The sequence below is a fragment of the Sinocyclocheilus rhinocerous genome, unplaced genomic scaffold (assembly GCF_001515625.1).
Source record: "Sinocyclocheilus rhinocerous isolate Xijiao unplaced genomic scaffold, SAMN03320098_v1.1 scaffold947, whole genome shotgun sequence".
Lineage (NCBI taxonomy): Eukaryota > Metazoa > Chordata > Actinopteri > Cypriniformes > Cyprinidae > Sinocyclocheilus > Sinocyclocheilus rhinocerous.
Window position 1 is genome coordinate 543,664 of NW_015632550.1, and position 12,790 is coordinate 556,453.

Consider the following 12,790-nt stretch of genomic DNA (forward strand, 5'->3'; position numbering starts at 1 on the left):
GACGTGACTCTGGATGATCTGCTGAGGCGTGACGTGACTCTGGACGAACAGCTGAGAATGACTTGACTTGACTCAGGAAGATGAGCTGTGAGTTGACTTGACTCAGGAAGATCAATTGTGACTTGACTTGACTCATGATGGGCAGCTGTGACATAAAGGGGCACTGTTGTGTCCGCCATTTTGTGAGCGTGCTCTAGTGCGCCCGCCATTACACGAGTGAGTGCGGGGTCGCGTTCCTCCGCGACACCCACAGTGAACGTTGAACCAACAGTCAACAAAGCATAGTCCATAAACTGACTGAGAGATGAGCGGGGACCTTCACAAATTAAACGTGTTTTGAGCGGCTGATTAATGCCCTCACAAAAAAAAAGTATATGAGCACACAGTCCGGCAGATCAGAAAAACAAACAAAGTTTAAATACTCTTGAATATAGTCCTTGAGCGATTTTGTGCCCTGTTTGAGGGCTAATAACCATCTTGCAATGTCCATACCTGGCCAGTGTCCACTTGAAAAGCCGCTGGATCCTTGTGAGGCCGAGTATTCGGTTATGAGGCGACAGAGACGTGAGACGTGCGGATCCATTTGCATGCTTTTATTAAAAGGCGTGGTCATGAAAAGCAGCTGTGTGTGATAAGTTTCAGGTGAGCTTGTGATTAGCGCCATGGAGCATGGGAAATGTAGTCCAGGGTGATGTGTAATAGTCTGTGTGGTGTGAGAGTCAATATAATGGGAGGGCGACCTCTGGTGGCAAGTGGATGGAAGTTCATGGACAGGATTCGTGACACATATAATATATGTATATTGATTTAATAAATTTGCATATATAAATAAAATATATATTGTTGACATATGTGGTTGCTAGTTGCTACATATAAAAAAAAAAATCATCATTATTAACCTACAGTATATGTACATATTCAAATTTACTAAGGGGATTTAGTTTACAAACTTACATCTTCATCGCCTTATAGATAACATATATGGCAATCTCACTCTTGATATCTGGCAATATATGTCATATATTACATTTCCATATGGGTATTTTCCAGAGTTTTTTTTTTTGTCCTAGTCAGAAAAAGAGCTGAAGTGAGGTTGTGTGGTCTACCCTGTGTACAAACGGAAGCTAATTCCATAACAGCTTTATTGTGGGATTTTAGTGGGAGGGAGGGAGACACAAGAAAACGGATATCAAGAAAATTCAAATGAGTATGTCAAGCAAACTGTGCTCCCTTATTGCAAGTTAGAGACTTCATATAGTAATTTTTGGACAGCCTCTTTATTTATTTATTTATTTGCATGGTCATGGTGATGCCACCCCCTGGCCTTTAAAAACTGACTATGACTTCTGTGAAGCATTGTGGGCTGTGGTTCAGTAATGCAGAAGTCATTTGGTGTGCAGTGTAGTAAGTAATCCTATGATGATTAAAACAGCAGTAGCTCACAGACAACAGCTGGGGGAATATGTACATATGCATGTGTGTGGATAAAAATGAGAGAGAGGGATACATTAGGCCTATCAGCTATCCCTGACAACAGAGTATTGTCCATGCACTAACCCTCCTCTAAACCCTCTGCACAAAACACACACACACACACACACACACACACACACGCACACGTTGTTCGGCTCCACTTTAAAATGTACTCTTCACCACAAATGGTGATGTCACTTGTTTACCATTTCCCAGCTTAGCCCACCCTCTCTAGTTCGGTTCACTTAATCACAGTTCCCTCTACCTCTTGAGCACACACACATCTACATAACTACACAATCACACACATGGAGTGTTATGTAATGAACTGTTTCTGTGAGGGATAAGATGGACACTGTCCCTTCAATGGTTTCTCAACTGCAGGACTGATGTAAACAAGCCAGGGCTATGACAGTTCCAGCAGTGCAGTTTCAGCTCATATGGAAAGTACTCCCCTCTAGTGGTGAATATAAAAATCCCAAACGTAAATTTTCACACTGCTGCCCTGTTGACAAAGTCACATTCTGCTCTTCTATTCCAGTGCTTCAGGTCATGGGCTTATGATTGGATTATTTTGAGGACACAGGCTTTAAACAGGCTGTAAACATATTAATCAACACAACCTTATTAGACACAATATTGTCTGATTTTGCTAAACTGTGTAAGTGAAAATATTACCTATAAAGCCACAGAAGAACTGTTGTGCGTCTCCTAATAAAACACAAAAGGTGTTTGACTGAAGCAGCACTGCAGACCATTCTGTGTGTGACATCAAAGTACAGCGAGAGCGATTAGACAGCATTTAAAATGTTTGTTTTGATGTCAAATAAGTCTTGCTGTTTTGCTTTTTTGTTAAAACAGTGTTGCTGTTGAAAAGTGAAAGTGTGACATGTGGCCAAGTATGGTTACCCATACTAGAAATTAGTGCTCTGCATTTATACCATCCTAAGTGCACAACATAAAGCCCATTTCTGAGAAGTACATAAAACTAAAAGTATACTTTCCTATTTTTTAGTTTAAAAGAAATATACTAATAGCACACTTGAATAAACTTCTTTTTCGTAAGGGTACCTAAAAATGGAACTGAGGCAAACAAACTTCTAAATTACAGAGCTCCAACCACATCTCAAGAAGAAGCAGATGACTTTACTCTTATGGCCTACTTTGTCCTGAAAAAGGTGTACAAGTCAGGGGAATTTAAGCATTAAAGAAGTCAATGACTTCTTGGATTCATAGCTATCAACAATGCCAGCAAACAGAAGGATCGAGTGAAGAAAAGCCTTTTGCATCTGATAATTCAGAGCTCAGCTTTGGAACAGAAGTGGCTCATTAGAATGATCCTCAAGGACATGAAATTTGGCATTAGCAAGGAGACAATACTTCAGGTTTTCCATCCAGATGCACCAGAACGCTACAATGTCACCACAGATCTGAATGAAGTCTGCCGACAACTTCATGAATTGATCCATCTGTATCCCAAAGTGAGGTCTCCATTCATCTGTATTCTGCTTTTAAACCAATGCTGGCTGCTGTTGCCAACATCAGACAGATAGAGAAGAAAATGGGCAATCGGCCATTCTATATTGAGATGAAGCTTGATGGTGAATGCATTCAGCTGCACAAAGCTGGAGATGTTTACAAATACTATACAAGGAACTCTTATGAGTACACACAACAGTTTGGGGCCTCTCCACTAGAGGGCTCCCTCACACCATACATTCACAACGTCTTCAAACCTCAAAAATGTGATAAACTGCATACTGGATGGAGAGATGATGGCTTATAACCCTACAACTGAGACTTTCATGCAGAAGGGCAGTAAGTTTGATATTAAAAGACTGATGGATGACTCTGATTTGCAAACCTGCTTTTGTGTGTTTGATGTCTTGTTAGTAAACAATCAGAAGTTTGCAAATTAACCTCTCAAGAAGCGCTACGGAATTCTTGAGACTGTCTTCACACCGATCAAAGGTCGTATCCAGGTGGTCACAAAATCTGAAGGCAAAACCATGCAAGAAGTGGTGAATTCTCTCAATGAGGCCATTGACGATCTGGAAGAGGGGATAATGGTTAAGGATCCCATGTCCATCTACAAACCAGATAAACGTGGTGAAGTATGGTTGAAAATTAAGCCTGAATATGTGGATGGTCTGATGGATGAACTTGATCTGCTGATAGTGGGAGGCTACTGGGGTAAAGACAGGAGAAGCGAGATGCTCTCTCATTTTCTGTGTGCAGTAGCAGAGGTGCCGAGTCCAGGGGAGAAGCCCACGGTGTTCCACACCCTCTGCCGCATTGGATCAGGCTACACTTACAGAAAAGAAAAAAGAAAGAACTGTACGATCTTGGTCTGAAGTTAGCCAAATGTTGGAAAGTTTACAACAAAAATAATCCTCCAGCAGCCATCTTGTGTGGAACAGAAAAACCAGAAAAAACCACGCAACTCGGTGATCATACAAGTCAAAGCGGCAGAGATCGTCTCTAGTGAAATGTATAAGACCAACTGCACATTGCGTTTCCCCAGAATAGAAAGAATCAGAGAAGACAAAGCGTGGTATAAGTGCATGACCTTGGCTGAACTGAGCCAGTTCCGCTCCAGAGCTTCTGGAAAGCTGGCATCCAGACATCTACATATCCAAGAGGACCAGCCTGAAAAGAAGAAGCACAAGTTTCTAGCCAAGCCCAAGAAGACAATTGGAGTCATTGACCACTTTAAATCTCAGGATTTATCAGCCGTCACCAAAGAGATGGATATGTTTGAAGATGTGGAGTTTTGTGTGATAAATGGCAATGATGAACATTCCAAGGCAGAGCTTGAGAAAGCTGTTGCGCGCTGTTGAGGCATTGTTGTGCAGAACCTTGGAAAAGACACGTACTGTGTGATTGCAGCTGTGCAGAACATGAGAGTTAAGAACCTCATCTCCTCAGACCAGCATGATGTGGTGTGGGCTACTGAGTGTCTGGAAAATAAGCAGGTTATACCATGGCAACCACGTCACATGATCCACATGTCACCTTCCACAAGGGACCACTTCGCTAAAGAGTATGATCAGTATGGAGACAGTTATTATGTTGATACTGATGAACAACAGCTGGGGGAAGTCTTTGAAAGGATTGGCCCCACAGAAGCTGAATGTTCGTCACAGATAGAAGCAGAGAATGCCTGGAATGACTTGCCCACTAGCATTTTTAGGCCTTACACTGCATATTTTGACCGGTGTGCTGACTTAAGAGATCCAGAATCCATCATCCGGGGTACAAGTTTGGACATGCATGCCTTAGAAAAAATACCGATTCCACAGTGGTAGAGTTGTGGAGAAACAGAAGAAGAACTCTGGACTTTAAGACGCTCAGGCGACTTTATGCTAAGAAGTTCAAAATAGGTCGAGAATCTTGGGTGACTGATTCCATCAAATGACGGCTACTACACAAAATGTTACGCTGAAAGATTGCGGTATTTTAATACTAGCTGTCATAGACTACACTGGATAACCATTACTGTTGCGTTAAAGGAAACCATTTAAAATATATATATAATGATGGGACTAGAAGGATTACAGTTTGAGATATGAGGAGAAATTTGCTATCAGCAAAAGAGTGTAATTTTCTGTTAAAAATGCATCAATACTTTTAAAGTGTGTTAAATGCCTATGTTTTAAAGCACTAACTAAGATTGAGTCCGATTTAAAGCACTGAGAAAAAAAATTCAAGTGAAACGCCACCTTTCTGGAGAAAAAAATAACTTTATTTTACTTACTCTGTGTTTTCTAAATAAAAATGTCAAAATCATAGAATGTACTGTATTAAATAGGGTGGTTATAACCTAATGATGTCACTGTACTATTAGTTGCTTAAGATGTAAATTGTATGCAAAATAATATGTAATTAAATTAGATTCGTAAATAAGCATTCAGAATTTTAATTGAAGCTGTCAAAAGTGTTTTTCAGGGTTCGTACGGTCATGAAAAACCTGGAAAAGTCATGGAATTTTAAAACACCAATTTCCAGGCCTGGAAAAGTTTTGGAAAAATAAATAAACCCAGAAAGTTTTGGAAAAGTGAGTAGCATTAATAGTCATTCATTTTAGTTAACATATGCTATGATAATTTGAACAGATTTTTATTCTTATTGTAAAATAATGGAACATTTAGGTCATGAATATTGTCTCAAAAGTCATGGAAAAGTCATGGAAAAGTCATGGAAAAGTCATGGAAAAGTCATGGAAAAGTCATGGAAAAGTCATGGAAAAGTCATGGAAAAGTCATGGAAAAGTCATGGAAAAGTCATGGAAAAGTCATGGAAATTTATTGGTAAAAATGTGTACGAACCCTGGTTTTTCTTGTACATTAACTTGACTCATTACAGTCAGACAAATTGAGCTTCTGGCAAGCTTGAAGTTCCATTTGAACAGCTTGTCAAGCACACTGAATTTATTGTGTGAGAGCTGTCTCTTTCTAATTGTTTGGAATGGGAGTTACTGTAATGCTTCCAGAGATCTAATTTCCAGAGCACTAATAGGATGATTGAGGCTTCACACACAAACGCAGTCAACTGTGTGTCTAAGTATTGTAAAGATAAATTTGCATTTGAGTAATATGGATATTACACTAAGTAATTGGTGTGAGTTTGTGAAGGTGTGTGAGTCACAAATCCATCCCTCATTGAAAATGAAAGCATAATGTGCTTGCACTGAGTTAGGAGTTGTGAAATCCACATTTAGTGTGGGAAGGAACTTTGGTTTGGAAATTGCTGCAGACCCATTCTAATGAAAAAAATGGTCCTAAGACAATAGTGTGTAATGTGTTTTAGGGAAGGGAATTGTTGACTGTTCCACAGATGGGTAAAACTTTTGTAACATTGTTTTAGTCTTTCTGTCTAGAAATCCCTGGTATATATAGCCATAAACAACATATTTGGAGTGACCCAGATCTTTAAAGAGACAATTGCCATCTAGTGGAATGTATAGGGTCTCTTTTCAATGCAATGAGTAGTTTGTGAGTAGTTTACTGGTTTTCTCCACTCAAAATTATGGATATCAAGATTTTTAGAGAATAATGACATAAGTATCAGTCTGTTCTTTACACAAAGGTATTGTATCCCTTACGAAAAAGAAGTTTATTCAAGTGTGCTATTAGTATACTTCTTTTAAACTAAAAATAGGAAAGTATAGGGGCGAACTGGTCTTGTGCTACACTTTTAAATTGGGTTGTTTCATACATCATACATCAATTTTGAAAATTAAAAACTCCCAGTGCTCCAATGACATGGTACGATTTTAAATGAAGGGACATTACCTCATCAATTAAAAGGTACTGACTGCTATTATAAACCAACACACACTGGCAAAGTGTGGGGTTTCAAATAAAAGTCTGAAGGGGGGGCTGTTCTTCATTGTGCTAATTCTCCACTGTATCTTTGTTTTTTACATACATATATCCTAAGCGTTGAGTGTGAAATCACCCTGCCTTGCTGATCTAGGGAGAGTGAAGCACACTATCAAAGGAGAAAAAGAAGAAAACATTTCTTGCTACAGGTTTTGGACAAGAAAAGCAAGGACATTGGAAGGCAATGCAAATCTGACCAAAGATGCGTCCCAGAGTGCCTGCTAGCTGGTGCACCCACTGTTGAAAGCTTCCTGTATGGAAATGGTCAGGGAATTATCATGGATTTATATCAGCCTGCATAAGCTTTGACTGCATTGATAGAAGATGGTCACTGATATTGTTTAGGATACAGGGTTTGCAGTATTATTTTATTGAAATCAGGGTTTTGGAAAGATTAATTAACCTTGATTTGTGTTCTGATGTTATGATGTCCATATTCTATTCTTCAAAAGGAAAGCATATCATGTTTTCTTACTGATGGCCAATCTTTCGTTGAGCAGTTAAGTCTTAGTCAGTTAGCAGCAGTAATTGGATGTTTATACTACGTAGAGAAGAGAGGATCCATTAACCTGGGGCTTCCTGGAAATAAATCAGTGGGAAATGGCTTCATGTATTTGAGAGAAATACATCTCCTCCACTCCACCCCACTGAGAGCCAGAAAACTCAAAAATGGTGAATTTGCCTTGCAAATGAGTGTGCCTTTCCTCTGGTGACATGTTAGTTTAGAGCCACTTGTCCAGGATCTACTGTTTTATATATATATATAAAAAAAAAAAAGTTGTGCATGTCCAATAATTCAAAATCTTAAATAAAAAGAAGGCCTGAATGTGTAAAACTGCAAAGACTTTTTAAAATCAAGATGGGATTTTCATCATCGATTTTCAATGTCGAAAGAAAATACTGTCAAAAGCAATTTGTCTTTAGTTATGTAAGGTGGACATTGTTATTGGCATGGATCATTGTTGCTTAATCCATGCGTTTATGACCTCAAGGTTAGATTATTGTAATGCTTTATTGGGTGGTTGTTCTGCACGCTTAATAAACAAACTCCAGCTGGTCCAAAATGCAGCAGCTAGAGTTCTTACTAGAACCAGGAAGTATGACCATATTAGCCCAGTTCTGTCAACACTGCACTGGCTACCTATTAAACATTGTATAGATTTTAAAATCTTGCTTATTACTTATAAAGCCCTGAATGGTTTAGCACCTCAGTATTTAAACGAGCTCTTGTTACATTATAGTCCTCCACGTCCGCTTGTAAACAAAACTCTAGCAATTTGATAATACCTAGAATATCAAAATCAACTGCGGGCGGAAGATCCTTTTCCTATTTAACGCACAAACTCTGGAATAACCTACCTAACATTGTTCGGGAGGCAGACACACTCTGTCAGTTTAAATCTAGATTAAAAACCCATCTCTTTAACCTGTTCCAGCGATATCGTTGACTTGATTGCAAATTATTGCAAAGATACTATTTAAACTGAACTGATGATGACATCACTGAATTCAATGATGAACTGCCTTTAACTGAAAAATGAGTGTTTACTATTGTCACTGCATTATTGACAGACTATTTTCCTAATTAATGCTGTACAGTTGCTTTGACACAATCTGTATTGTTAAAAGCGCTATATAAATAAAGGTGACTTGACTTGACTTGCTTATCATATATGGAGTGACAAAACATTTTTTTTAGCCAACCCTCAATATCCACCATTCTAATTTCTCCTGAATTATCTGGTGTTCTTGGCCACTGCATAACTTGTATATCCAACTGACTTAATTCAACTCTGCATCCTGCCAAGAGTTGTCTTTATAAATTTCATTTTATCCTGTTGTCTGTAGCCATTGGTCTTAAAAAAAAAAAAACTCTGTAATGATTGGTTGTTATTGAGATGAGAACAATTATTATTGAAAGAAACGATGATGATGATAAATTATTGTTGTTGGTGTAATAATAATGACTTCATGATTAAGGAAACAGAACAGGAAACGAGAAAGGACTGGTGGAAATTCAGCAATATTGCATTCTTATACATGAGTCATACTGTATAATTTAAAAGCCTGGTGAATTATAGCCTTGCTTAGTGTGTTTGCTCAGCTTGAATACTATTGTTGTTTTAATGCCATGATCTCAGCACACATACTCACACCCGCTGTGGTATGAATGGAGATTGCAGGTCTCAGATCCCCAGCCTAACATCCTTTAAATGAGTGTGATAATGCTCATATTCAGAAAAGGCATTCAATCAGAGTATTTTTCTCTGTCTGTTTCCTGTCTCAGGAGAAGGGAGGATAAATCCACATACTGAGGGATTATATGTTGTCTTTGACCTGCTTCTGAATGTTATCTTTGAAGTGATGAAACATTTTGAAAAGGGTTGTGGAGAGGAGAGAGGATTTATCTCACACCTCTCTGTACAGGCATGTTTTGATCTAAATGGCTTCATATAAAATCCTTGTTCAGTATGTTCTGTATCACTTTTCCCCTCTTTATCCTAAAGATCTATATCTAAGTAGTGCAATCAGATGCATGTACATATGACATTCCTTCAATATCTAATTTATTGTCTGTTTAATGTACCTGATTACAGTTTAATACATAATATTTTAATATTTTGTGCCAGGTCAAACACATTGGGCAAAAGGATTTTTATTTTATTTATTAATTTATTGATTTTTTTGGCAACCTGTTCCGATCAGACCACTTTTTAGATGCCATCTAAAAGATTCTTTTGGAGAGACATTCCTTCAATCTCTCATTTCTGGTTTGTTTACTGTATCTGATTACAGTTTAATTACAGTAAATAAAGCCTAAGTGTACATCATAGTGGAAAACACTTCTCACAATCCTATTGATTTTGATCAAATGTAATGGTAGCTGTGAATAGAGAACGTGGATGCATTTTGCTTCAACATCAATCAGTTTGGTTTCTTTAACTCAGGAAACCTAGTAATTCAATTTGAATCTGTGATTCCCTGAAGCTGATAGACGAAATGCCTCTGAACTTGTTTATGGATATTACATCCTCAGGTGTGCTGAAAGATGATACCTTTGCTTCCCAAACTCCTGACCTCCTCACTGTATCCTTACACTAATTATGCATGAATTTACCATACAAAACATGTTGTTGTTATAAAGGCTTATATCAATGTCTTCTTAATTGCAATATACAGGCTTTAAGAATAATTCATAATTGAAAGGTGTTGAAAAATTGAAAGGTGATATAAAATCAGCAGCCTTGAAAATGGTAGCATGTTGCGATAGGTGTTATATACAGTGCAAAACTTGATGCATAGTAATGCATGTTGAAAGCATTTGCCGACGTGTGGCCATATGGCCTGTAGCAGACAAATACTGTTGGAATGAGGAAAAGGAAAATGCTCGTAATTGCTACTTCAAAGTGGAATGCAGGTCTTAATTGTAGCTTGACTAATAATAGTTAATGACCAGAAATAACAAATACTAATGGAGTCAAATAAACAAAACCACTGTGTTCACAACAAGCATTTGGAGAAAGTGGAGTGTTTTCTCTATGCATCCTGCTTTCTATTATCCTTACACTCAAAGGTTTTGAAAGTGTTTATTTTTTTAAGGTTTTATTTATTTATTTGTTTATTTTTGCAGCAGTGCTATAGAAGAACCATTTTGGCTTCAAAAAACCTTTCAGTGAATAGTTCTTGTAATTTTTTTCTTAGTGTGAAGAACATTTTTTTTTCACTACAAAGAATCTTCTGTGCAATAAAACGTTTCCATTGATGTTAAAAGTTCTTCATGGAACCGTTATCAAATTCTTCTGGAAAACATTCAAAACCTTTATTGAAATGATGTTGTATGGCAAATAGAAAGGACATTTATTAAATTATTATGTTTTTTTTACTGCATGCTGTTTTTAAAGATTTGCATTAGGTCACTACACATTAGGCACATTTTTTTTTCCTTCACCTGAAGCATATATGTTTCAGCCTGTTTGCATCTATTGGATGCATGCATATAATAAATTGTTCACAATATCCTTATTTATTAATACTATGCATTTCATGCTTGTGACCCATTTTCTATAGCTTTCTCATCACAACATCAAATCTCATGCTGCTGATTAGAGAGAATAAAGGAGATGAAGGGAAAAATGCATTGTGCAAGCATGAACACATATGCCGTTGATTAGACAGCTATAATGTGTCAAGCTCCAGGTCATTACATGCTCTGTGAATATTTGTTTGTCAATTTATGCAAATGTGACAGGTTCATGCACTACCATATGGCTGTCCATTAATAGACAAAAATTGTAAAATAAAGACTAACCACCAAGTAAAAAAGAAAAATGTGTTTGACAAAACTACAGTGTGTTATGTCATCTTACTGTTTCATAAACTGCTTATTGTTTTTGCTTTAAATCTTTGTCTACATAAGCCTACAATTATGATTGTATGATTATTTGCATTTGTTTATGGAGGCCCTTACATTTCACATGAAAATGGCTTATTGTGGGGTTAACAGACAAGTAATTTGTTTTCAAGAAGTATTTTCCTTTTTTTCCCTTTTTAAATTTATTTTCATGCTGCAAATTAAACTGAATTTAAAGTTATAGTTAACAAGAAAGTGTCATCAGATCACCCTTATATCATTTAAAACCTGTTTGGCTTTCTTCTTTCTGTGGAACACAAAACAGATTTTACAAGTCACTGGGGTCCAAACAATATTAGACCACTTTGACTTTTATTGTATGGACAAGAAGAAAAAAAAAACACACTGACACGTTTTTCAGATATCTTCTTTTGTGTTTAACAGAAAGAAACAAAGTCATACAGCTTTGGACCAACATGAGAGAATTTACATTTTTGGGTGAAATAACCCTTTCAGAAAATATTATTGCCCATATTCTGTCTGAATTTTTATGATGATGATGATGATGATTATTATTATTATTATTATTTATGCTCCATTATGTTATGCATTACAAAAACGAGTCCATCTATAATAATTGCAACATCTAATTTAAATGGTTTCATTTAAGTAAAAAAAAAAAGATTATTGGTGAATCAACCTAAATATGTCTATTTATACCACAACTAAAAAGATTATTGGTGAATCTACCTAAATATGTCTATTTATACCAAAACTACTTTATATAGGTTAAATCATGTAGAAATATCTCTTTAAAGTAAAGTTTTGCAGTGTGTTGTGTTTTGTCAGTAAACCTAAAATGTACTTCATGTGGTAGCATCTGGTTTTAAAGTCAAAATATAATATGATTGAATTTACCTGACTGCTATAGTTATGCCAATGAAAGTCATTTTTATACGGTAACATCTTTATTAATTAAGCTTTGTAAGGAAACATCTTGACATCCTCACTTCATGGAGTGCATTGAATATAGGCTATCTCACATCTAATGTTGGTTTCAAGCAATAATTAATAGTTTCACAGTGTGCAAGCTCTTGTGCAGCTGTTCAACCTGTTGATGTATTATAGATTCTAAAGTGATGATTATGAGGGCTTATTTTCTTGAACATCAACCATCTCTTGCTACGGTGTATCAGTACATCCTATATGAGCAGTTTGCAAATCGGCCGGGTGGCTATGATGGATCAATCACATTGCATGAGCTGACGCAAATGACCCTGCTCTCTTTCAAGAACTCATTCAAAACGAACATGGCGGCAACGTAACGTTTGGCCAAAATGACTGTGGATCATTTCGCGAGAAAAGATCCCACCTTGTCGGACCGACGAGGCGAGATTCGGCGTGTTGAAACGAGGAGTCCTTGCGCTTTTCACCAGAAAGCCCGGAATCAGAGCGAGCGGCCAGACAGTGGCTTTTCCGCGTTGTAGCGGCTCTGCGCAAAAGGGGAGAGCGGAACCCATGACAGACGAGCAGGGAGAGACATGTTGCTACAGATAGCTGGGGTTTTCTCAGGAGAAGCACG

General features: G+C 37.4%; 1 pseudogene; it reads left to right on the forward strand.

Moving 5' to 3' along the window:
• The first annotated feature begins 482 nt into the window (after positions 1-482).
• On the forward strand, positions 483-4,781 carry LOC107742651 (DNA ligase 4-like; annotated as a pseudogene).
• Positions 4,782-12,790: the final 8,009 nt, after the last annotated feature.